The sequence below is a fragment of the Moschus berezovskii genome, chromosome 10 (assembly GCF_049115385.1).
Source record: "Moschus berezovskii isolate FMDL1 chromosome 10, NW_MosBer_1.0, whole genome shotgun sequence".
Taxonomy (NCBI): Eukaryota; Metazoa; Chordata; class Mammalia; order Artiodactyla; family Moschidae; genus Moschus; species Moschus berezovskii.
The window spans coordinates 48,166,097-48,193,765 of record NC_142469.1 but is presented as its reverse complement, the minus strand read 5'-3'; the positions used below and the strand labels follow the sequence as shown (position 1 = coordinate 48,193,765).

General features: G+C 40.0%; 1 protein-coding gene across 2 annotated transcripts in view; it reads left to right on the top strand.

Annotated features, from left to right (window-relative positions):
- The window catches only part of SOBP (sine oculis binding protein homolog), a 171,429-nt gene that overhangs the window by 17,710 nt on the left and 126,050 nt on the right, over nucleotides 1–27,669 (top strand). The gene's annotated exons all lie outside the window — the stretch shown is intronic.

Below are 27,669 nucleotides of genomic sequence, written 5' to 3'. Positions count from 1 at the left end.
TGATATATTTATACCATCTTCTAAGTGTTACTAACATTTTCCTTCATGGTATGGGCACATTCTCTTACTTGACCTATTACATTTTAGCAGCAAAAGTGTCCTTTCATACTGAGGTCCTCACATATGTCATGAAAATCCATTTACATATCAAAATCACCTGTGATCGTGTTTGTCTACTAAATACTAACATAATTTTTGTTTCATGTAATGTTTGTCTTTGTAATGCCACTGTTATTCTTTGGTTGATTGTTTTATGGTGCAGAGGGACCCAAATTTTATCTCCTAAAGGGTCGAAGATATATTTTGCATAGGACAACTGGAGAGAAAATTGACTAATTTTGTAAATGTAGGATTCTTTGTTTTGATGTATGTCCAGTGGCTTCAGTGCGTGGTAAAGTTGAGGAGGATACCAGTAAAACAGCATGACTAATGAAAAGAACACAGGCTTTAGGTTCAGATAGACTGGGTCCAAATCTAGACTTTGTCATTTACCGGGTCTGTGAGTGTAGAGACGCTATGTAATTTCCACATATATAAAATGGGGGTCGCAGTTTCAGCACCTGAGATAGCTATGGCCCTGAGATGAGGAAATGTACGTGAAGCACCAGCATAGTGCTTGCCGTGGAAACCGTTCAGTCCGTACCATGCCTCTTTTTATTCTTTTTTTTTTCAGTCCTTATTCTGCCCTAGAGTTATCATGCCCATAATTTGTGCATAAAAAGGTGTGCATCCAAATGCAAATTCCCCTCTAAGGTTTATTTGAGCAAAGCAAACAGCTCTAGAAATTAGCATAGCTGAGGCTAACAAGAGTTTGGCATGCCAAAAAACCTGCCCTGGAGTTTCCTGCTGAGCCAGCCACGTGGAATTCAAGCACACAGCTCCTATTTAGCTCTAATTCCACATCAGATCAGGAAATAAATATGCAAAGGATAGAGGCCAAAAATTGAGCCTTGGAAGTCTTAGATGTAAAAACTCTGAGGAATTAAAAGCCAGAGTAACTGAACACCAGTGGTTTTGTGCTGTCTTCCATGGAATTCTAGGACACTCATCTGTTGAAAACAGAATATAGGGGAGGACATGTTTAATTTTCTGTATCTGCTCTAAACCTTGACCCAATCCTACTCCAGGGTTCCATGTGACAAGACAAAGGTACACAAAGTTCTCTGCTTTCAAGGAGCTTACTCTATTATTCCTTAAGCAGAAACTTACAGGAGAGATGAATTTTTATTTATGTTATCTAGTGCAGGGGTTGGAAAGCTTTGTCAATGGCCAGATAGTATTTAAGGCTTTGGAACTATACTGTCCTGTCACAGCTACTGAACTCTGCTGTGGCAGCAGAAAAGCAGCCATAGATAAACAGGCCATAAACAAATGGGCCTGGTTGTGTTCTAATAAAACTTTATTTACAAAAAAGAGCAGCAAACAGGGTTTGGCTCAGGGAAAATACCTTGCTGACCCTTGCATTAGGGTAAGATTGGCAAAAGTCTTCCTGATAACAGGAAGATGAATAGAGTCAGGCTATGAACTTTGTCAGAGTGCTCTCTGTTATATCATAAGGAAGGCACAGTGACAGGGCAGGAAAGCAGCAGGGTTTTCAGAGAATGTGGTGAGCTCTGTCACATAATAGTAGTCCACCAGGGTCTGTTCAATAAATGAATGAATGACATATTCAAATTCCTGTTGCACATACATAAGATAGTACAGGTTACTTTGTTGTTCACTGAGAAAGTGCGAGGATCTTGTTTGAGTTAGTCTCAACCTTTTTGACCAGGACCATAGCCTTTGTGATAGTGGTTTGAGTACTTATCCATAGATAAGTGTAAAGTTCACCAATTATCCAAAAACTCCTATCTAGTTAATCATTTCAGTTTTTCCTTTTGCTAAAACTTTTACCAGAGTTATTATTCAAGACAAGTTGAGGGACACTCACTGTCAATTTTCTAGCCATATACAGGTTAATGTGGCATTTCTTAGGGAAACAATCATACAATGGCTGAAAGAAAGTGGCCTCTTGATAATCAGGCCCTGAATAATTTAGAGTTGAGTGTATCATGCAAGTGTCTACCTCTCAGGATAGGGAAGATGAGCACTGTATGTGTACTCTGGATTCCTGGAAAGAAAATAATTATTAGCGTTCAAATTATTCCTGTTATACTATAAATTAGCTATGTGAAAATGCTCATGATACCTTATGTTCATATTAAATCCTATAGTTATAAAACTCATTCTAATTTATAATTTTATTTACTTATCTTAATAATAACCCTGGGAAATAGCATTTGAGATATTGTTAAGTAAAGAACTGAAGCTCAGATAGTTAAATGGCTTTCTCAAGGTCAGGTGGCTTCCAAGTGCTTGAGTCAAGACTAGTGCTAAAGTCTTCTGATTCTTAATCCAATATTCTTTTTAATATAAAGTTGCTGTTTCAGTGTATTTATGTAGAATTTCCCTAGATTGTATCAGAATAGGAATACTTATTAATATGCTACTTCAGATTCCTTAATGACAGGGGATACAACTTGTTTCTGCAGAAGGTAATTTTTTTTCAAGCCCATATCTTTTGGGAGACTTGATATGTTCTCTAGCTGTAAGCATCTGTGGTTCCGTGAACGTGGCTGACCTAGTACTAGTAGTAAAACCCCAGCTTGGTTTTAAAGTCTTGCCATCATGAGGCAAGTTGCTTCTGCTCCGAGGTACCAGAAGGCTACATCTGGTCAGGCACTAGTTCCAGAGACTGTTTCATGTGCTCAGGCAGGCTCACCACTGGATCTCATCCACGTTTGGCAGCCAGTGGGCCCAGTGGAATTCTCGTGATCGGGAACACGGTGATACCACACTCGCTTGGATTTCCACTCTGCTTTTGCACAGCTGCAGACAGAAGTGTGGGGGTAGCTTATTTCTGGGCCTCGGGGACTGCTTTTCTGTTCCTGCACCCCTTTTCTTCTGAGAAGGGGAACTCCTCATGCCTTAGTGATTACCACAAGCTTTGACCTCGCTTGGGCTGCATGTTCCATTCAATTTCAACCGATTTCCAAGCCTAAGCTGCCCTTCCCCCCTCGGAGACAGAATCTGGCCCTTGGTGTAGGGTTTGTGACATCACGGTCGTTGCTGTGGTAATAGACTTGTTATAAACACAGAATAATAGCTCTGCTTTTACTTTTTTTTCCTCCCTCCAAACAAATGAAGGGACTCATCATGATCCTTAAATAAAAATCACAAACTTTTCTGCATTGGACAGAGTAAGGTTTTGCCATACAGAGTAGCCATTTAAAAAAATAGCTATAAGAATATAGTTATAAGAATAATATTAGAAAATAATAGAAAGTATTGGCCAACTCTTTTTATGCAAACATTCCTTTATCCTTTAAGTTAGAATGAATATGAAAACCTCCTTCTTTGCTGATTTAAAAAACCAGAGTGTAAGCATAGTCTGAAGTGACAGAATATATATCAGCAAGAGTTTTGAAAGATAACTCAGGTTAATTACATTGTAACCTTGCTGTAAATCTTCTTATATTAGAGATTTTTAATATGGGTTCAGCCCTTTGGGACTTCATTCAGAGAGGGTTGTACCACTAAAGGACTTCCGGCATGGATTATAAGAGCTGTACAATAGTGAGTCTCCATCAAAATACTTATATCTGCTCTGCTCCCCTGCAAGTTTGACTACTGAAGCAAAGCCATTCAAAATGAATTTTAAATTCAGTAATTTTTTTTACAAAGATCTTGTATTGGTCTTCATTGCCTTACATATGTAATAGCACTCAGTTTCATGGACCAGGTGGCTCAGATGGTAAAGAATATGCCTGCAATGCAGGAGACCTGGGTTCGATCCCTGGGTTAGGAAGATCCCCTGAGAGGGGAGTGGCTACTCACTCCAGTATTCTTGCCTGGAGAATACCATGGACAGAGGAGCCTGGTGTACTATACAGTACATGGGGTCACAAAGAGTTGGACACAACTGAGCAACTAACACTTCCACTTCCATTTCCATTGACTAGACATCACTCCTCTGCAGTGGTTGGGCAAGGTTAGGTCTCCCCACCTTGCCTACTCCTGGTTAAAGTAACCAGCTGGAAATTGAATCAAGATTTTTTATCTCTTACTCTTAGACTTGTTCCAACAACAACATTTTGTTCCCAAGACTTAAAAATAGCAGTAAAACGATTAGTAGGATTTGTTTTGCTGATGAGGTAGCAGAGACTTTGCTAGTGAAGGTTTCACTGAGCCCAGCTGCAGAAAACACTTTGTATCTAGGAAATAGTATTTTAGATCTGAGTCTTTTGACAGGTTTTTCTGGAGGCTTATAACTTGCCTGTTACAAGTCCAGAATCCCTCTAGATCTCTGAATGCTATAAAATAAAATGAATGTGAAGAAAGGAGGGAATATAATTCTCTGGATGCATTTATATGGCAGTTTTGAATAACATGTCTTTTACCTTCAATGATAAGTGACCATATTCTTATTCCAGTGTGTTCCCATGTGTGAGGTGAAGCATAGGGTCCGTTCATATGGCACTTGCAGATTTATGTGGGGGACTTGAGATTAAGCTCCTAAGACCAGCTTGATTTCCCTTGTACAGAAGCGTCTTGCTTTCTTGGAAAACAATGACCATTTCCTGTCTTCCAGGATGGTTTGCTTTCAGTGAGCTTTTCAAATTTGTGTTCAGTCATAGTCATGGAAATGTATTTTTTCAGGCAAATCTTGAAATTCTTTAGGGGTTATAAGAACTGGGCTCTAAGGAACCATTCGCTTGACAGAGAATATGGAAACATTCACGTGATCTGCTAAGCTCTATGTATATAGCTGAGTAACCCACAGTTAATAAGCATGTTACTTTTTGGCTCTTGTAATTCTTACACGGAGCTGTACTTGCAGGGAAGTGGGAATCAGAATGTGGTTTGCATTATGATCATTATTTATTTTATCTGTTATTCAATATTCTTGGGGCTTGCAAATGAATGCTGTATTCCAAATAGCCATTGAGAAAACAGGATTTAATAAAAATTGCTTTGCCATTTATTTATTTGTCCAAATTTTAAAATATGATTATTAAATAAAATTACCTACAGTTAATGGGATTTGGATGAGTTACTATTTATGTAGCAGATACATTTCTCATCAAAAAGAAGAGGTTCACTGAACCCTCAGATTTGGAGAGTTTTCCAAACCACTTAGGACAGGGACAGGAGGAATTATGGTAAATGGCAACAGCAGTAGTAGCTAATGACAGTATTGATATAATCTCAAGCTAATATTTTCTGAGCACTTATTATGGGCCAGGCAATGTGCTAATAGATTATCTCATCTAATTTTCAGAACAACTTTGTGTGGATACTATTATTAACTTTGTTTTACAGATGAGGAAACTGAGACCCAGAAAAGTTAAGCAACTTGTCTGAGGTCACACAGGTAATAAGTGGCCAAGCTGTTAGCTGAACTTAGGTGCAATATCTTCTTAACTCATATTCATACCACTGGACTATTGAAAACACAGTATCAGTCTTTTAGTCAATAATGTATTTACTGAATGTTCTTTATATTGTATGAGATAAGATAAATATATACAATATAAATATAAATTATATATAATATATATATTATGAAACATTATATATATATATACACACACACATATATGGTGGAGCTTCCCAGGTGGCACTAGTGAAAAAGAACTTGCCTGCCATTGCAGGAGACATAAGAGATACAGGTTCGATTCCTGAGTTGTAAAGATGCCCTGGAGGAGGGCATGGCAATGCACTCAAGTATTCTTGCCTGGAGAATCCCCATGGACAGGAGAGTCTGGTGGGCTACAGTCCATAGGGTCGCAAGGAGTCAGACACAACTGAAGTGACTTAGCATACACACATGCACATGTACATGGTACAAATATATATATATCATCCCTGACCACCAAGCACTTAACTATGGGTATATGATCAAAACAGGAAGTGTAATATAATTTTGGCAGCATTGGGAGGGTACATGGTGACAGTAGAAGGGCAGTTAAAGTGGAGAAGTAGAAAGTCTACAGGCAGATTCTCAGGAACTGTTATGTTTGTACAGTTAAGGAGAAATGGCATCTGAAACATAATGTGGGCTAGAAGATAGTCACTGAAAATTCAAAGTGATAAAAAAAGACACAAAATGAGGCTTTAAAATGTTAACTACTATGATACCGGTCCTGTTTTATCTTTTTAAATATAATCAAGGGGTCTTGAAAAGTGATTTCAAATTTCAGCGTGTTCAGTCGTTCTTTTGTTGTTGTTTTTTTACGAATTTATTATTGGTTGTGCTGGGCCTTTCTTGCTGCACTCAGGCTTTCTCTGGTTGAGTGAGTGGTGGCTGCTCCTCACTGCAGTGCACAGAGGCTTCTCACTCCGGTGGCTTCTCTTGTTCTGGAGCAACAAGGCTTTAGGCTTACAGGCTTTAGCAGTCGCAGCTCGCTGGCTCCAGAGTGCTGTTCAGTCATTCTTAATGCCACATGGAATGTGTAGTTTGAAAGCTAGCATGATGTGGTGGAGAAACTACCACAGCAAGAACCAGGAGACCTGGATTGTTAATGCCAGCTCTGCTATTTATTGGTTGTATAACTTTGGATAAGCCACTTAGCCTCTCTGAGCCTCAGTTTCCTTGTCTGAAAAATGATGCAGTTAATTTAAGTAATCTGTAATTTCCCTATATTTGTAAAATCTTGGCTTTGTGACTTGTATAGTGAATTGCCTAGGTGATTTTATGATTTGAAAGGGTCTATTTTAACATCCCACAGTATATAATTGTTAATTGATTGAATATATTTAAAGCCAGTTACCTATGTGTATAGTTACAGCAGCTGAAAGTCTGATGGAAGATTTATGCTACTCAGGGCAACTTTCAATGATTGTTAATTTTTACTTTGAAAGAGTCATAAATAAATGCAGACAATAAAGTTACGGTTACCAAGGGGGAAATGTGGGAAGGAGGGATAAACTAGAAGACTGGGATTGACATATACACACTACTAAATATAAAATAGATAACTAAAAAGAACCTATGTATAGCACAGGGAACTCTGCTTAATGCTCTTTGATGACCTGTATGGGAAAATAATCTAAAAAAGAGTGGATATATGTATAACTGATTGACCGTGCTGTACAGAAGAAACTAACACAGCATTGTATATCAACTATACTCCAATAAAAATTGATAAAAAATAAAATAAAATAGAGAAAAAGTGCTAGAAAGTGTTAAATATGAGTACATAACAAGATTATATCACTCATATGTTATTAAATCTAATCATTTTGATGTTATACGTAAGTTGTGATCACTAAAAGTATTTTCCAAAATTTCTGACAAAGAGAAGTCACATTATGTCAAATTTAATTTACCACAACAGGCACACGAATAAATAGAAAACCTGAATAATTCTACATTTCCTGAGTAGTAAGGAAATTAAATAATTAAATCATTTTACAAAGGACATTCTAGACCCAGATAGCATCAATGTTAATTTCTACCATTTAAGGAAAAAATAAAAGCAAGCTTAGAGAAACTCTCCTAGAGAAATAGAAATCATTTTATGATCCCAGCATGACCTTGATCTCATCACATGACAAAGCATTACAAATAAAAAATGATAATTTAATGTAACTAGTTTACATTAACATGGAAAAATTGTTCATCATGAACAATGATTCAAAAATCCTGAAGAAAATCGTAGCAAATCAAAGTCAGTGATATAAACAGTAGGATAATGTGTCAGGACTAAAGAATTTTTTCTAGGAATGCAAGATTGATTTAAATTGTAAAAATTAGTGAATACAATTAACTAATTGACAGAACAAAATAAAGCTCATGGAATATTCTCAAAAAATGCAGAGATTTAAAATTTGATAAAAATTTAACACAATAATGAAAACTCTTATAAAAAAGTAGGAATAGAATGGAACTTCCATAATGTGACAAGCAATATCCACAAAAACCTACTGCTAAAATCGTACTTAATGGTGAAATATTAAAAGCTTTCCTCTTGAAGTCCAGAATAAGATAAAGATAACCACTATCACCATTTCTACTTAATTTTGTACTACAATTCATGGACAATGGAAGAAGACAAGAAAAAGAAGCAAAAAAATATAAGATTTTAAAGGTAGAAATGCTATTTTGTTTAGAACCGTTCTTCCTCAATAGTGAACAGGTAAACTATTATAATGAATGATTAGTGCCAAACAAATTAGTACCCCCAAATCCATATCAAATTATATCTCTATATTATATCTCTATATTTCAGTCACACACACACACAACTTTAACAATACCATTTAAAGTAGCATCAAACCATCAAATACCACGGGGGAAAAAAACCTAACAAAATGTGTGCAGGACTGCTACACAAAGAACTATAAATACATAAACTATAAACATAAAGAAAACCTAAATCAGTGAAGGGACACACCGTGTTTAAGAAGTGGAGACTAACTATTCTAAAAAGGCAGATTCTTCCTAAATTGATGGATATATTTAATTCAATTCTGATAAAAATTTCATCATAAAGTGTTGTGGAAATTAAAAAGCTATTTCTAAAATATACATGGAGATGCAAAGTGGTATGAGTAACCAAAACTATCTTGAAGAATAAAAGCAAAATTAGAAGACTTATACTGTCAGATCTCAATATTTATTATAAGACTAGAATAATTATTAATTAATATTATTAGTGTTAATTGTTGCTGTTGTTGTTATTCTTCTTTCAACCATATTTAAAATTATCCTTTAGGATTTATTGATCTATATTTGAGATAGAAAAGAGGAAAGAGCACTTTCTGTTTCATATCAATTCCCTTTTGGTTTAATGTTTTATAGAACTTTTCCTTGCAATTATGAAATATATAAATTTCAGAAAAGTGCATAAAACATGTGTTCTTTTACAAATAGTGATCCTTGTGTACTCAAACCTTCTTTCCTCCATAGGGTAACTACTTTCATGGTAATCATTGCTTTCCTTTCTTCTATAGTTGAAACAACTTAGTATGTCTCCCTAAGTAATATAGCTTATTTTTGCCTATTTTTGGACTTTACTTTATGAAATTATGGTGGCCAGCTTCCAAAATGACCCCCAATTATCATAGTCTCCTGGTGGTGTCTTCCTACATTGAATCAGGGATAGTCTGTGTGACCAACTTCTAAGGCTATCATAAAAAGTATTGCAGTTTCTGCATAATTCTCTCACATTAGTCACTCTTTGGTGAGCATGAAGAAACTTAAGCAGTCCTGTGAGGAGGACCCACATAGGCAGGAACTGAGGCCTCCTACCAAGAGCTAACACTGACTTGCCAGTCCTGTGTCTGAACCACCTTAGAACCACAGGATCCCCTTGTCTAAGTCAAGTCTTCAGGTGACTGTAGCCCCCAAAGACATTTGATTGTAATCTCATGAGCAATTCTGAGTCACAAATCACTCTCAAATACCTAATCCACAGAAACCATAAACAGTAATAAATGATTTCTGTTGAATTTTTTAAAAAGACAAGGAGATAATGATATAAAGATATACATATAAGCCATTGCAATGCTGCTGCTGCTGCTGCTAAGTCACTTCAGTCATGTCTGACTCTGTGTGACCCCATAGACAAAAGCCCACCAGGCTCCCCTGTGCCTGGGATTCTCCAGGCAAGAACCCTGGAGTGGGTTGCCAGTTCCTTCTCCAATGTGTGAAAGTGAAAAGTGAAAGTGCAATAGAACCCAGAAAATAATCTAGATTGATTATTTATGACAAAAGTATTAGTCAGCTGCTGCTGCTGCTGCTAAGTCACTTCAGTCGTGTCCGACTCTGTGTGACCCCATAGACGGCAGCCCACCAGGCTCCCCCATCCCTGGGATTCTCCAGGCAAGAACACTGGAGTGGGTTGCCATTTCCTTCTCCAATGTGTGAAAGTGAAAGTCAAGTCGCTCAGTCGTGTCCGACCCTTAGCGACCCCACGGACTGGAGCCTACCAGGCTCCTCCGTCCATGGGATTTTCTAGGCAAGAGTACTGGAGTGGTTTGCCATTGCCTTCTCCAATTAGTCAGCTAGGGTTTCCATAATAAAATACCATAGGCTGCATTGCTTAAATAAGCAACATAAATTTTCTCACAATTCTGAAGAATGGAAGTCCAGAGCAAAGTCATCAGGGTTAACATCTGGTAAAAACTCTCTCTGTGAGTTGCAGGTGGTTGCCTTTTCCCTGTGGCCTCACATGGAAGAAAGAGATAGCATGCTCTCTTGTGTCTCTTCTTATAAGGGCAATAGTCCCATCAGACCAGGGTTCTACCCTTATGACCTCATCTAACCCTACTTAACTCTCAAAACACACCATCTCCCAACAGCATCACCTTGGGCATTAGAGCTTCAACGTGAATTTTGGAGGGACGCAAACATTCAGTCTGTAAGAACAAAAATGACTGTAAAGCAGTGAGGAAAGAATATTCTTCTCAATAAAAGGTCTAATGATAAAAAATGTATGTTGATCCTTCACACCATTCACAAAAATCAGTTCTAGCCGTAGATCTAAATGTGACAGGTAGAACATTAGAGCTTGTAGAAGAAAACTTCAGAGAATATATTTATGATCTTTAGTAGGCCAATACTTCTTAGACTATATACTATAGGCATTAACCATAAAGAAAAAGGTTGATTAAATAGACTCTATTAAAGTTAAGAATTTCTGTTGATTAAAAGATATCTTTCAGAAAAATGAAGTGGCAAATCAAAGTGGGAAATCGTGTTTGTAATATATGTTCCGCAAAAGACTCATTCACAATACATAAAGAACCCCTGGAAATAAAAAAGAAAACATCCCAATAGCAAAATGAGCAAAAAAATATAAACAGGCACTTCATTAAAGAAAATATCCCAGTGGCCTATAAACATATTAAAAGTTGTTGGGTCTCATTAGTCATTGCTGTTGCTGCTGCTGCTAAGTCACTTCAGTCGTGTCTGACTCTGTGCGACCCCATAGACAGCAGCCCACCAGGCTCCCCTGTCCATGGGATTCTCCAGGCAAGAACACTGGAGTGGGCTGCCATTTTCTTCTCCAATGCATGAAAGTGAAAAGTGAAAGTGAAGTCGCTCAGTCATGTCTGAGTTTTTGTGACTCCGTGGATTGTCTAGCCCACCAGACTCTCCTGTCCATGGGATTTTCCAGGCAAGAGTACTGGAGTGGGTTGCCATTTTCCTCCTTCAGGGCTTCTTCCTAACCCAGGGATCCAACCTACATATCCTGTGTCTTCTGAATTGGCAGGCAGATTCTTTATCACTGAGCCACCTGGGAAAACCAATGCTGAACATACACATATCCCATTATCCAATAACTCCATCCTAGATATATACTCAACATAAACGTGTGTGTGTGTGTGTATATATATATATATATATATATATAGTCCAGTCGCTAAGTTTTGTCCAACTCTGCAACCCCTTGGACTACAACATGCCAGGCTCCTCTGTCCTCTACTATCTCATGGCATTTGCTCAAATTCATGTCTGTTAAGTCAGTGATGCTATCTAACTATCTCATCCTCTGTCGCCCTCTTCTCCTTTCGCCTTCAACGTTTCCCAGCATCAGGGTCTTTTCCAATGAGTCGGCTCTTCGAATCAGGTGGCCAAAGTATTGGACCGTCTTCAGCATCAGTCTTTCCAATGAATATTCAGGGTTAATTTCCTTTAGGATTGACTGGTTTGATTTCCTTGCAGTCCACGGGACTCTCTAGAGTCTTCTCCAGCACCACAGTGTATATATATATTGAGCCAAAAGCATTTGAAAGAACCTTTATAGTAGCATTTATTCATAATTAAAAACTGGAAACAGTTTAAATGCTCAGCAACAGTAGTTAACATTGTCTCCTAGGGATTCCTTGGATGGGCCTATGTGGATGAGTGTGGGCCTTGAAGTTAAGTGTGAAATTGTGTGTATATGACATGTACAAAATTCAGATTGAAAAACCCTTGTTTCAAAAGATCTTGAGTCCTTGACTTAGAGACCTAGATTAAAAAAAAAAATTTATCTCCTTCCTCTCTTGATTTCATCAACTAAGCTCTAGAATGTAGCTTTAACATTTTTATCCTTTGTCTAGTCTGTTCATAGCTTTCTCAAACTATTTAAAATCTCATCATTCCTTATTATTAAGGAATTATCATCTATTTACATGAATTATATCATGGTGAAGCCTAAAAATTAACTTACAGGCATGAGACATAAATATCTCTCAAAGTGATCTACTTGAGAGCTGCTTTTGATGGTGGCTCAGAGGGTAAAGCGTCTGCCCACCATGCGTGAGACCTGGGTTCGATCCCTGGGTCAGGAAGATCCCCTGGAGAAGGAAAAGGCAATCCACTCCAGTACTCTTGCCTGGAAAATCCCATGGACGGAGAAGCCTGGTAGGCTACATTCCATAGGGTCGCAAAGAGTCGGACACGACTGAGCGACTTCACTTTTCACTTTCAAAGCAGAGAGAAATGAAGGGTCACCGAATGAGTGACAAAAATGTGTGATACACATTACCCTAGAGCAGTGTGGTTATTATTAGGGGGTAAATTTGCACACACACCCCCACCCCCACCCCAGGAGGACATCAGGCAGTATATGGAGATCTTTTTTGTTGTCACAACTGGTAGAGGGGATGGTCCTGGTGTGAGAGAGTAGAGGCCAGGGACGCAGCTAAATATCCCACAATGCACGTGACAGTCCCACACAAGAATTAGAAACCAGGCCCTGTAGTGATGGCAACTCTGTGTTTGGGACACCTCTTGTGTACCACTCCAGCTCCTGTTGGTCCCACAGTAACTCCTGTGGTACTTTGACAGCTTAGACATGTGCATTCTGAAAGGGCCTTGCCTCCTGCTTCTGGCATATGTTTCTAGTTTCTTGCCCAGGGACTTCCCCGATATGGCAGCATGGGCTTCATGTAAATCATTTTGGCAGCATATCCACAAGTGCAAACCAGAAATATAGAGGGATTGACACACTAGGTCAATGGGACATGGGATGTGATGAATAAATTCTCCTTTTGCCCCCCTGGTTCCTTGGTGGCTCAGATGGTAAAGAATCTGCCTGTGATGCAGGATATCTGGGTTCAGTCCCTGAGTTGGGCAGACCCCCTGGAGGAGGGAATGGCAACCCACTCCAGTATTCTTGCCTGGAGAATTCTATGGACAGAGGAGCCAGGTGGGCTACAGTCCATGGGGTTGCAGAGTCTGACATGACTTAGCAACTAACATTTTCACTTTTTCATTTCAAAGAGTTATGAAATTTATTTCACACTCCAAAGAATGTTCTTTATGACTGAATACCAGTCTCCGTTAATAGTGGCCAACTTAGTATTACATTGTTACTTTGGCTCTTCCTTCCTCCCCAGGTTCATTTCGTTGTCTCCTACCTCTTCTTGGAATCACATGCCCAGTAAACCACATGCATGCAAATCTTTGTCTCAGATTCTGTTTTCTGGGAAGACTCTGGATAAAATACTATGTGTGTGGAGGTTCACACTGAAAGATCAGAAATTAATGGAAAATAATATAAAAAGTCAGAATTTTATTCATGTTTATCTCTTTAAAGTGAAACATGAAAATGTAATAAAGGATTAAAAAGAGGGTACCAGATTTGTGGTGGCACAAATATTGGAGAGCTTACAGTCCATGGGGTCGCTACTAGTCGGACAAGACTGAGCGACTTCACTTTCACTTTTCACTTTCACACATTGGAGAAGGAAATGGCAACCCACTCCAGTGTTCTTGCCTGGAGAATCCCAGGGATGGCGGAGCCTGGTGGGCTGCCGTCTATGGGGTCGCACAGAGTTGGACATGACTGTAGCGACTTAGCAGCAGCAGCAGCAGCAGAAAGGTCCACTTCTAAAATTGTCCCATCAGCCAAAGAATTTTCTAAACCTCTTCTATAAGAGCAAGGGACAACAGTGGTGGTCATACAGAAGGAGAAAAAAAGAAAGAAATTAAATGAAGGGTTCAAGAAAGGAAATGAAAGGAAAAAGATTATCCACTGGCTATACTCCTTTAAATGGATCTTGTTGTTTTGGGAAATTTGAATCCTAGATTTTTAGTTAGAAGGAACCTAGGAGATCATCTATGGACATTTCCTCTTTTACAGATGAGGAAAAGGAGGCTAGAGAGGCTAAATGAGCTTCTTAAGGTCACCACGTTGCTTTCATGGCAGAATTAAGGACACCATCTAAACCTGGGTTCTAAATCACTGATCTCTGTGATACCTGAGGCAGCCTGGAATTTTTCTTGGCATTTTATAAACTCTTTTGAGGAGTATGACCAAGCTCGGATTTTAGAACACCCTGCCCCAGGTCACCAAGGTGCTAAGATGCTAACAGGAAATAAGAGGAAACGTCAGCTGTCCTTGCCCTTGCTTGTAAGAGGGTGGGTGTGTTTCTGGAATTAAGACTTGACTGAAGTGTTTGAAATTAATTATTTGAAGGTATAAATAAAGTTTGGTTAAGAGAGAGGAGTGAAGGTTAAGTTGGTAACTCTTGTTATTCTAGGGACATTCTCAATGCTGACTTCTCAAAGTTTCTGTTAAATTGAGAAGACTTAGTTCATGGACTTGGCCAAAGAGAGTGGAAATAACGATTGCATTCTGTTTGGGGGCTTTTCACTGGTGTTTCCTTCTAAGGCAACTTTGTTCTGAGTGATTAGCAAAGAGGGTGTTCTTGGTTTCCTCTCCCACCTCCTGCCCCTACTCTGGACATCCTACTACACAAAGTACGTCTAGTAAGGATTCTGCTTTTTCTTCTCCTTATGCTGATGCCCAAAATCAGACATTTCCTTCTAGAGGACAAGACAGATATGGTCTCTGTCTTAACTGGCTCACAGTTTGGTGGAAAGGACAGACATTAAAAAAAAAAAAACAACTCAATCAGGTCTGATGATGATCAAGTCCAGAGTGCTTTGGTATCCGATCAGGTTTGGGGGCAGGAAGAGCTTCCATAGAAGGAGATTTAAGATAAGGTACGAATTGGCCAAGGATTTTGAGGTTGTACGTGAGGGAGGAAGCAGCCCATGGAAAAGCTCAGAGGAGAGAGAGCACCTCAAGGTAAACAAAAGGAGGCACAGCCCAGAGAGTAGACAAGCTGAGAGGCTGTCCTGGGCATGGGAGCCATGGGACAGTTCGACTTCTTGAGGGCAGTGGATGCCACCGAAGGGTTTGGGGCAGGTGAAAGCAGTTAATCAGATTTGCTTCGGAAGAATTCCTCATTTCCACAGTGGAGGGAATGAGCTAGATGGGAGTGAAGTGGGAAGCCACCTGTAGTATGGGTGAGAGGTGTTGGTGGCTTCCTTGGAATGGACAGCAGTAAACTCCATGGAGATGGGTGTTGTATAACCTAGGACAGTGCCTGGTACGTAATTAGACTGCGTAAATAGTAACTGAATGAATGAATAGATATATTATAGAAAATATTTAGGAGGACCTGATAATTAATCAGAATATAGGAGGTGAAAGGCTGGGAAGGGGCACGAAAGATAACCAGATTTCTGCTAGCAGGTAACTGCATGGATGGCCAGGAACTGAGATGGGAAACAAGTTATGGGAAGGTTGAAGGGGCAGGTAATGGGAGGGGTGTGTATGTAGCTTTGGACATGACAGATTAAGACACTGGGAGGCAGTTGGATATAAACTGAGTAGTAACTGTATTGACTCAAAAGTCTTCATCTTATGGATGGTAGCGGGAGTCACAGGGGAGTGTAGATGCTATGCCCCAACGGGAATATGCAGAGAGAAGAGAGGACTCTGCAGCGTTACAGTGGGTGTGACCCTCTACCTTTCCCGTTGCCAGGCTGTTTCGGCACGTGACGGCTCATCATATTTCCAAACAGGGATTGGCATGGGGCCCCTTCAGAGAGCCCCGCAATCACTCATTATTCTCATTCAAGAAATCTATACGAATATTTCAGAGATCGGAAGGTGAAGAGGGAAGTAAATTATCTTTTTGACAGTGTTCCAGCAGGTTCATCTTTGTTCTTTCAACAAATTGAGTTCAGTGAGGGTTCTTCCCACTCTTCAGTCTGCTGAACTTGCAGTTCAGGTCATGGAGGGACGGGGAGGGGCTGAGGAAGATGACAGCAGTGCGCGATGAGAAGGCTTTACCCTCCCCACGTGTCCCTCAGACCCCGGTCTCTAGGCTGTCAGTTCCTGTCCCTAGGATGGGAGCTGCAGCAGATCCTCTGCCTGGTTGAACTAGGTGGAATGCTGAGAGGTGGGACGTGGCATACTGGTCAGTCACCCTGGGGCTGCCTATACCCCCTCTGTGGTCACCAAGAATGCCTGACTCCTGTGACCCCTGGGTGGTGACAGAGAGCCCTGGGGAGCAGGCTTGCTTTTCCCACAGTCCTTTTCTACTGCTTGTTGGCATTTTATGCTAGGGGCAGCTATGGAAAGCTCCTTGAGAACTGGGATCGAGTCTGTCTTGTTTGCCAGTGTATTTTCAGACCCTGGTGGAGTGTCTGACACAAAGTTGAGTAAATAAATGAATCCTTTGTCTACAATGAAGGTTCCCCCTCTGGGGAGATTTGTCAACCACTGTGAGGCACATTAAGTGTAATTAATGGGACATCTAGATTTCAGAAGGAGAAATGAGCCCTTCAGATAAATAGTGGGTAATGGGAATACTTTTCCTATTCTGAAGTCCTGTATAAAGCAGTTTGACCCTTTAGTCCTAATACTCTATTTGTCTTTCTTTGGAGATGATGCCCCTCCGTGTAGAGCAGGGGCTTGGAATTGCTTTTCCAGAAGTGACCAATGTGCTGGTGCACACTTTTTGGCCTTGCTCCCTTGTCCCTAATCATGTGTATCTGTTGGCTAGATGCTGAGACTTGGTGGCTGGACTTGAGCCATGTAGAAGCGAGAGAGGTCCAGAGGAGAGCAAAGCCACCACTGCAGCAGAATTGTCCCAGAGTGCCTGAGGTTGGACGGAAGGTCCAATCCAGGACTTGGGGATGGGGACAAGAGTTTCATCAAGTTTCTTGTCCATGGCAACCACCCAGCGAACCTGAATTATTCAGTCTATTAGGAGCGGTGTTACTCTCCCGTTGCCTTGTTATTGATGTCTGCCATTTTCTCTGTAGAGCTTTACAGTAGAAAGGGGCACCTTCTCTGTATATGATGCATGGAGCAGACACCACCGGACTTAGTGGACCGTGGGCGTCTTTGTTCAGCCTGGTGGTGTTCATTGAGGACCAGTGGATGTCAGTCAGCACACCTGGCACTGGCCCCAGGGCTGCTGGCCTTGTGCTTTTGCTCAGTGCACACAGAGCTCCTGGCAATGGAGGATCCAAATTCTGGGCAGAAGAGAAGAAACCTTCCTGATAATTAATGACCCACACAGAAATGCTCATGACTTCAGCACTAATACAGGGCAGTACTGCAGAACATCTCAGGGAGATGTCCTTGGAAATCCAGTCTTGTGGATTCTCTCTGAAAACACCTGTCTGTGGTCACATTTGTGAAATACAGCACATTCTTATCTCGCTCTTGAAGATTCCTAATGACACATTGGTAGAACCCAGAAGTCTTACAGTAAAGAGCTTGTGGTTTAGCTTTGTTTCCAATGCTTCCCATACATATTTGACCATGGCAGATTTTTTGTTTTAAATAACACCGCTTTAAGTATCCCATGGTATTAGTGTTCTGTGGGGGTGTATTTTAGAAAATGTTGCATCGAGAATTCTGGGTGTTTTTTTTTTTTTTTAAACCTCTTTTAAGTTCTACCCTCTTCCTTTCTTATTCCCCCTTCTTAGGGTGAGTACTTAGGAAAGACAGACTTTCTACAGTGAGTACTGAGAAGTGGAGGTGGGGTTTTTGAAGAGACTTAGAAGACGTCCCTTCACTGGCTAATCAGTGAACGTATTTAAGTTAATGTTAAGCTGCTGCAGGCACGTGTGCTCAGTAGTGTCTTGGTAAAGAATTCAAGTTTAGCGTGGTATGCAAGAGGGAATGACTGCTTTGGGACTTTATGGGATCTCTCCTCTTAATTCTTTCTTCAAATGTTGGGAAAATGAGTAAGGAAGGGACACTGGAAGTAAAGCAAATTCACTTTGACTTTGACTACAGAGTCAGTTTTTACAAAGAACTCTTTGGACTTTCCTCTGATATGCTTTGATTAGGGACACAGGGAGATGAATTCTCTGAATTTAGGTGAGTTATATTCCTACATTTTGGTGATTGTTGAAGTCTCCTAAATCTATCCTTTCCCTGTCATTTCTACTGTTACTATATAGGTTCAGAACGTCATCTTTCCTCTGCATCCATCCATCCATCCATCTGTCCATCTATGCTTTCATGCATTCATTCAACGTACTCTAAGCATTGATATGTACTAGTTACTGAACACACAAAGGTGAATGAGTCATGGTGCCTGCTCTCCTGTTGTCTGTTTCTAAGTTGTGGAACGAGAGTCCAGCCTTTCTGAATTCTGATCCTCCCGGCTGGAGTCACATTTCTCAGCACATCTCTGATCCTGTCATGTCCTTTAAGAAACATTTGGGAGCTCCTTATTTCCTGTGGAATGAGGAGAAGCCCCTTCCACCCCAGAGCAAGGTGATATGTAAGGGACCCTTCATGCAGGCCCCAGCAGTCCCAGTCTCACCTCTGACTCTTCTCTTCACACAGTTGTGGAAGCTGAGGGACCACAGGGCTTCTCCCAGTCCTTGAGCGTGTCTGCCACTCCCTGGCTCCTGCTGGTCCTCTGTCCTGTGCCTCCTTCTCTTGAACTTTCTTCCCCTTCAAGACCCAACTCACAAGCTGTGTTCTCTGGGCTTTAACAGGCTTCTGAACCTTCTCTTCCCACATTCTCCTGTTTTAGACTATAAGGCACAGGCTTCTTGGATCTGTTCTCTTGGGAGCAGGGTCATGTGCTGTTCAACTCAGCATTCTTGACCAGTAACCTAGTTCAGGGATCTGCACCTGGATGTAAGTGTTTAATTCATTCTGGAGCCATATCTTTGACAAATATGTATGTGTCATATATATATCCCCATATATATATATATATAAATAATTTTAAATTAGCTAGAAAAGTTCCATTAGAAAATTTAAAATTAATTTTATTAGTTTTTAACTTTTTGTACTTTGTACATATTTCAGCAAACTTAAAAAATCTTTTGTGTAATTCTTGTTAATATTTATTTATTTTTAATCAATTGAATGCTTTACAATATTGGTTTGATTTATGTCATACATGAACATGAATTAACCATAGGTGTAGATATGTCCCTTCCCTCTTGAATCTCCCTCCTACGTCCCACCTGTTCCTAACCCTCTAGGTTATTACAGAGCCCCAGTCTGAGTTGCCTGAGTCATACGGCAGATTCCCATTGGCTAGCTCTTTATATATGTTATCATACATGTTTCCATGATTCCATCATTTTCCTGTCATTCTGTATAATATGTATATATTGCTTTGTATACATATTATATACTTTGTATAATATGCTCATTCGTTTTATATGTGTGTGTGCTAAGTTGCTTCAGTTGTGTCTAGCTCTTTGCAACCCTATGGACTGTACCATAGCAGTCCAGAAAAGCCCTTCCACACCAGGAAAGCCCTTCCTTTTATATGCTAGAACCAAATTTTGGTTTATGTATAGCAATTTAGATTTTATTTTGGAGTTAAGTACTACTCTATTTGGGCTTCCCAGGTGACTCAGTGGTAAAGAAACTCTCTGCCAATGCAGGAGACATGGGTTCGATCCCTGGGTTGGGAAGATCTCCTGGAGAAGAAAATAGCAACCCACTCCAGTATTCCTGCCTGGGAATCCCACGGACAGAAGAGCCTGGCAGTCTACAAGATCGTAGGGTTGCAAAAGAGTCGGACACTACTTAGCGACTAAACAACAAGTACTCTATTTGGAGGGATGTGAACTATTTTAAATCTTGAAATCACTTCAGATAATTCTACTTCCAAAAGAAAAATGGGGATTATTTTAGGTACTATAAAAAATCATAATTGTATGGAACCACTATCATTTAATTGCATCTCTCCTTTTAAAGAGAATTAAGTGCAATAAAATTTTATTAATTCAGACTCTATTCTTTGGCAATTTTTGATAGTTCAGTTACCAAGGTGGCAGACATTTTCAGTTGTTATTATATACTTTTTAAAAGAGCAAACGTCTCAAGTGTGTAGAAAGATCCACCCATGTATAGATAGTTGATGTAATAATTACAAATAATTCCCATCTATTAATTACAGAATATCTAGCAGTACAGTGATATATTTGGCAACACCTTGTCAACTATTAATTTAAGTAATTTTTAAAAAGAATAAGTGTAAGTGAAGCTTTTATTAAATCTAACGGCTTTATTCTTAAATAGTCTGAGTTAATGAAATTTAACCAGTTACAGGGTTGTTCTTTGTATTCAGAGATATTGGGTCTATAGATATCATCCACTGGGTGGGAGGGATGTGATTGAAGGGGCCGGTACCTACTCATCGGACCTCCCAGACTGCATACAGCTATCACTTACCCTTTTCTTATGGCTCTGTGCTGTGCTTAGTCGCTCAGTCATGTCCAACTCTCTGCAACCACATGGACTGTAGCCCGCCAGGCTCCTCTGCCCATGGGCTTCTCCAGCTTATGGCTCTAATTGCCAGTAATTTTAAGGAAGTCTCATTTACATGGGGAATGTGCCTTTCTCTCATTTGATCCTCACCACAGCTAGAGTTAAGGTGGGTATTACTATTCCTTGAGTAACTTGCACATGTCACACGACTGGAAGGGGCAGTATTAGTACTTTCACCTGTGTTCTCTGTCTCCCTCTCTCCACACTTTATCATACTGTCTTTCAAATAATAGCGACTTAAGTTTGCAAAGGAGCAGGTATCTGTTACCTCATTTGCTTAAAAACAATCACCCCTTGAGCTATAATAAGTGGATCTGCCTGTTGCTTTTCTTTTCTGGAGATCCCTAGCTATATGCCATTCTTCCCACCTCCTTCAGCTTCTGCTGCTGCTGCTGCTAAGTCACTTCAGTCGTGTCCGACTCTGTGTGACCCCACAGACGGCAGCCCACCAGGCTCCCCCGTCCTTGGGATTCTCCAGGCAAGAACACTGGAGTGGGTTGCCATTTCCTTCTCCAATGCATGAAAGCGAAAAGTGAAAGTGAAGTCGCTCTGTCGTGTCCAATTTAGCAACCCCATGGACTGCAGCCCACCAGGCTCCTCTGTCCAAGGGGTTTTCCAGGCAAGAGTACTGGAGTGGGGTGCCATGGCCTTCAGCTTCTACTATGCTTTAAATTCACATCTAACAGTCATTCTGAAAATATTCGACACTATGCTGCAGTATGATCAGACAGTAGGCTTTTGGCCACTCTGCCTTCACTTGTTGGCCTTCAGCTAGCTCTACCTATATGCCCAGGGCTAAACATTAGCCAAGTAGTGAGCATAGGCTTCTTGTGCTCTTAGCTTCTCCCATCTCTGCCCTCCTTTTTTCTCAGAGAGCTCTGTTCTTAGCCCTTCTCTCCACTCTCCGTGAAAACTGGTTCTTTCAAAAGAATCACTCATTTTAAAGCATAAATCATTATAGACAAATATGTATTGAGCCTTACTGCTCTCAGGGAATTTATGTTTTAATGGAATATAAGAAATATTTGGCATAGTCGATGAAGCGGAAATAGATGTTTTTCTGGAACTCTTTTGCTTTCTCCATGATCCAGTGGATGTTGGCAATTTGATCTCTGGTGCCTCTGCCTTTTCTAAAACCTGCTTGAACATCTGGAAGTTCATGGTTCACATATTGCTGAAGCCTGGCTTGGAGAATTTTGAGCATGACTTTACTAGCGTGGGAGATGAGTGCAATTGTGCAGTAGTTTGAGCATTCTTTGGCATTGCCTTTCTTTGGGATTGGGATGAAGACTGACCTTTTCCAGTCCTGTGGCCACTGCTGGGTTTTCCAAATTTGCTGGCATATTGAGTGTAGCACTTTCACAGCATCATCTTTCAGGATTTGAAATAGCTCAACTGGAATTCCATCACCTCTACTAGCTTTGTTCGTATTGATGCTTTCTAAGTGATGTTGGATGGCATCACTGACTCGATGGACATGAGTTTGAGTGAACTCTGGGAGTTGGTGATGGACAGGGAGGCCTGGCATGCTGTGATTCATGGGGTCGCAAAGAGTCGGTCACGACTGAGCGACTGAACTGAAGAAATATTTAGCTCAGAAAATTACTCCATAATGGTAGAATTGGATTTCTGTGAGTAGGTGAGGATAATTTTTGAAGCTAGGATATTCTTATTGGAATCTTCAAAGTTACACATGTATAAGTGGTTCCCTACTTAAACCCACATGGAAAGTCAGTCTTATCCATGTCCTGCTCCTGATCCCCCTCCTTACAAAAGAAAAAGCTGGGAAGAGTATTGCTTGCCTGTGAGTAGACTGACTGCTTCCTGAGACCCAGGTATATTGGTTCTGTCTCATCATTTAATGTTCAAGTGGCCCTTGAGGGTACAGACAGAATGTTTGCAGCAAATCCAAGTCTCATAGTCATAAAGAAGCATAGACTTGCACTGTGGGCCTTTAACTTGTTTCTTAAAAAAATTGACCAACAAATATTGATTGAGTAGCACTTCAGCTGTCTCCTCAAAGACATTTTGACCTTTCTGATTCCATTTTGTCTATTAGTGTGTTATGGAGCAGTGTGCTGTGCAAGTAGCAGAATCTGTAACAGCTTTTGGTCTTTTTCTTGGAGGGATGTCTGTGTGGATGGTGTATAATCTCACCCATTTAGAAAGATTGTGGTCTCTAAGGTGTAGTAATCAAGAGCTTGGGCCCTGGAGTCGGATGCCCCAGTTTTCATCTTGGCTTTGGTATGTACTGACTGTATGATTTGGAGCAAATTATTTGGCTTCTAAACCTCACTTTCCACATCTGCATAATGGAGATACTGTTGGTACTTACCTGCCTTGGGGGTGGTAGCTGTGATTAAGATTAAATGATGGATTTAAAGAACTTTGCACTGTGCCTGGCACCTATTAAATATGAAATAATTCAGTTCAGTTCAGTTCAGTTCAGTCGCTCAGTCGTGTCCGACTCTCCGCGACCCCATGAATCACAGCACACCAGGCCTCCCTGTCCATCACCAACTCCCGGAGTACACTCAAGCTCATGTCCACAGAGTCGGTGATGCCATCCAGCCATCTCATTCTCTGTCGTCCCCTTCTCCTCCTGCCCCCAACCTTTCCCAGCATCAGAGTCTTTTCCAGTGAGTCAACTCGTCACATGAGGTGGCCAGAGTATTGCAGTTTCAGCTTTAGCATCAGTCCCTCCAATGAACACCCAGGATTGATAATTATCTTCTTTTTGGTTCAGTGCTCCAGATTTTCTCTTGGTCTCCCTTATGTTTATTTCTAGAACACAAGGAATTGTACAGGAGCTTCTGTAGGACTCTAGAGACTTTTAAATTAGACTGCCTTAAGGTTTTTGAAATTCAGTTATTCCAAGAAGGGCTTCAAAGAAAGCAAACTTTCATCTTAGTTTCTTGCCTGCTTTCCAGGCCATGTATTTATTCTGTTCTTAAGTGTAACTTCTCCAACAAATAGTTTGAATATTACCTGTGCTTTCATTTCATAGTGTGGAAAACACACAAGAATCACTTCAAGCTGTCTTCCAGCCTGTTTCAAACATAATTCAAGTCTTGAAATGATTATCTGGACACATGCATTCTAGGAACTGTTGGAGGAGAGAAACAGCACCAGCAGATACTTTTAGATTTGTTTTCTCAGTCTTAGATTCCCATGAAAGTTACGAAATGGTGGTGAATCACTTGGGGTCCATTAAGGCCCTCCTGATTTGCTTTGTGCTCTGGTCAGGTAAGCTAGTATGCATGTTGATAACCAATTAAAATGCTTCTAGAATGGCATTGACCAAGGCCATCCTTATTTTTAAGTCCGCAGATAAGCAATTTTTCAACTTCAGCAAGGCATTCCAGAAATGCTTGACTTCATACTTCTCTGCCTTGTGATAAATAAATACAATTTTGATTTTATCTCAGAGTAATTAATTTAGATTTCTCCTTCTGGGATATAAAGTAGAATAATGTTCTATAGCTCTTTGAACATTAGATTAGAAAGAATATGCCCTAAACATTTTGCTTAATTAAATCCTAAAGAGGTGGTACAAACTTTTCATGATTAATTGAAACATGCCTATTTTGACTGATGCATATTTATATGATATTATCATATGAAGAATTTATCATGTTATATAAACTATTCACTATGGGAATGTGATTTAAAGCTGTAAGCATTTTGCATTTGTTGCTGCATTGTTCATTATGAAAAATACACAGGCTAATAATGGCTATAAGGAAAAATCTGTTACAAGAATTTTCTTTGAGGTAATCTTGTCTCTAATGGCCCAAATTTTAGCCTACATATAAGAGATATAATTTTTCTAGTTTGAAGAAATATTTTTAAAATTAAAAATCTTTAAAGCAGATAGGGTTCAAAAGACTAAAGGGCTGGGGCCTTCTGTTTTGCCAGTGTAAAGCATGCACACAATTCCTGGGTTTCAGATTTTTAGAAAAAGATATGGTTGTTAAAATGAACCAATTCTTTTGGCTTTAGTGTTTCCCAGGTGATTTCCCATTTCTTTAGTGGTAAAGAACCCACCTGCCAATTCAGGAGACTCAGGAGACCTGGGTTCAATCCCTGGGTCGGGACGATCCCCTGGAGGAGGGCATGGCTACCTACTCCAGTATTCTTGCCTGGAGAATCCCGTGGTCAGAGGTGTCTGGTGGGCTACAATCCACAGGATCACAAAGAGTCAAACATGACTGAAGTGACTTAGCATGCACACATGCATTTTGGCTTTAAGCACTTAAGAAAAGCTCATTTTCTAGGGATACAGACATGCTGTTTAAGATGGGGTACCATCTCATGTCTGGTGGCAGAATTTTCAGGTGAGTTTTAGCTGACAATGTTAATTTTAATAGCCAAAGTTCTTTCTTATTTCTTAAATATATTAATAAAAATGACTTTTATTAAGACTGGAACATCTGAGATATCTGAAAATGTTTTCTTGAACTTTTGGAATAATCCCTTTATCTGACTCTTCTTTGGAGCATTAGCTGTTGATAACAGTTTGGTGACAGAACAGGAGACATCTGATGGCAGTTTTCCAAAGGGTTTGCCTTTATGAAACACGATTTTATGAAAAACGGAAGAGAATACTGAATTATTTAACAAGACAGATGCTAGGTACCATTCTAAGAGTTTTCCAACTGCCAGATACAAAGTGCACAATTTCTTTGTCTCATTTTCTCATATCGTTACTTTGTAGTACAAATTATTTATAAAAATAATCTGCTTTAAAATTATACTTTTTATTTGTTAGCTCTATTGTAAAAATAGAGCTATCCTTGCCTCTCCTTTGAAAAAGACAAGTAGCACTGTGTGGTGATTATGGAGTAAAGTATGAGACAGACCTGTGAGTGGCTTTTTTGCCCTGGCCATCATTCCTTCAGGCCAGGCCAGGACGCAGGCCAGCTGCCCAGCCTTCTTACAGCTTTGCTCTTTACTCTCTGTCATTTCGCTTTTAGTCAATGATAGTTAAAGATCTAGGACTAAAACACTTACTACCCCCACATCCCTCCAAATCAGACTATTTAAAGGAAGAAACCGCAAGGGGAAATCTAATGCATGTTCTAAAGTGGCTCCTGGGGAAGTGGGGTCTCCTCGTTGAACTTTGAGGCCAAATAATTTCCCCCGTAAAATCTATTCTTCGTTACAGATTTCACCAGAATCAAGCTTTTTGCCAACGGATCATTTGTGAGAATTCTGCTGTATCATCTTTTTTTCAGGAATTTACGATTTTAAAGTAGCTAACTGGAAAAATAGAAACTATTAGTGCTAACTAGTTTAGTAATGATAGATGATTATTTTCTACATATACTCTTTCTAATCTAATTTTAAAAACTCCACCATACTCTAAGGTAAATTATAGAGTCTTGTTAATTTTTCATACCATGTAAAACATCTGTAGACAGGTGCCATATTAGTAATCATACAAAATATAATCTTTCTTTGAATAGAGTACATTATTAAATACAGTCATTGCTTGACATTTGAATTCATGTCATGACTGCATTTAAAGGAAGTTATTTTATCAAAAATGTTTGATTAACATCAAAGGTTCTTTTTTTTATAGTGCCTCATTTGATAATTAACAATCAATTACAACATGTAATTTGTGAAATAAAAATGATCATTAAAATGACAATATTTATTCCATTAAGGTAAACAAAATGCTACACAGAGTTCTGAGTGATGACACTTGCAGCGGGGGGGAAGCAATATCACTGCACTACAAATTAGTTTGCTTCTAATTTTGCAGGCTGATGACCGTACTGCCTCAAACCAAATCTTTTCCCCTGGAAATGGAATGATTGCATGACAGGCTCTATGAACCATGAATATGTCAACAACTCATGAACCAGGCCTTGCTTAGCAATTAGTCTTTGGGGGATTTTATTTGGAATCAGACAACACTATACCAGAGCTTGTTGGGGATTTTATGATTGCCACCCATGTCTGGAGCATGAGTTTGGGTTAGTACAAAAAAAATCCATAAAGGAGGAAGGGGTATGGCTAATAGTGGCAATCAGTCATACACACACACAGACACACACACACGGTCAATTGGGATGACCATGGAAACGTAAGATACAGTGAGAGCCCCCTAGGAGGTAGCAAGGAAATATTTCTTAGATTTCCACTAAGAAATTGTCTCCTATTTTCCGTGTAAATACCCATGTTACCCTGACTCCAGTCATTTGAATATCACCATCACATTTTGTTACAGTGTCTTACCACCTGCACTATGATTTACTCAATATATTTTATTAACTGACTCACTTTAAAAGCCTTTGCTTGTCTTAAGCAATAATATTTGTGATATTCTGGGCTTGTGCTAGTTAAATTTGTTTTTTTTTTTTTTCTCTTACAAAGGACAAGAAATACAGTAGTTTAAATACTGAAAATATCTGTCTACCACCCAACATTATTCTAAGTGTTCCCACGACATGGGTAGCAGGTGCTACAGAAGCTACTAGGACCACCAGTATGGCTGAGAATGATCTGGGCAGCTGAGTGACCTCAGGCCTCATGGCTGACACCCCCCATTACCATTCCTCCATCCAAGGACCATGAACCACAATCACCTGGAGGGGAATTTGAATCAGTCCTGCGCCTCCCCAAGGATAGCCGTGAGGGAAGGCTGTATCATAGTAGACTGCTGAGTGAGCTGGGATACTGCCTTCCTTCTGGAGAACCTGGCCACTCACACCTTTCCTTTCTTTGACTGACCCTATCATCTGGAAATAGTTTTATTGCAAGAGTCAACAACACCCCCGTTCATGTAACAGTAATTGGGAACACAGAAAGATTGAGCCTGGGTCCTGACTGTTCCAATTCACATGGGGACATCACTTTTGTAGGTTAGCCCTGGACAACCCACTCAATATGGATCTTGTAGGCTGTCAGCAGTACCCTTGAAGAAAGGAGTCACTTTCCAAGCTTCATTAGTACAGAGCCTGGTTTAACCAGGCAGAATAAGCATTTGTACCAGGATAAGAAGCCCTGGGAACCCTCATGGCTCTGCAGTCATGCTTTGGTTTTTAAATCAATGATGTCTTTT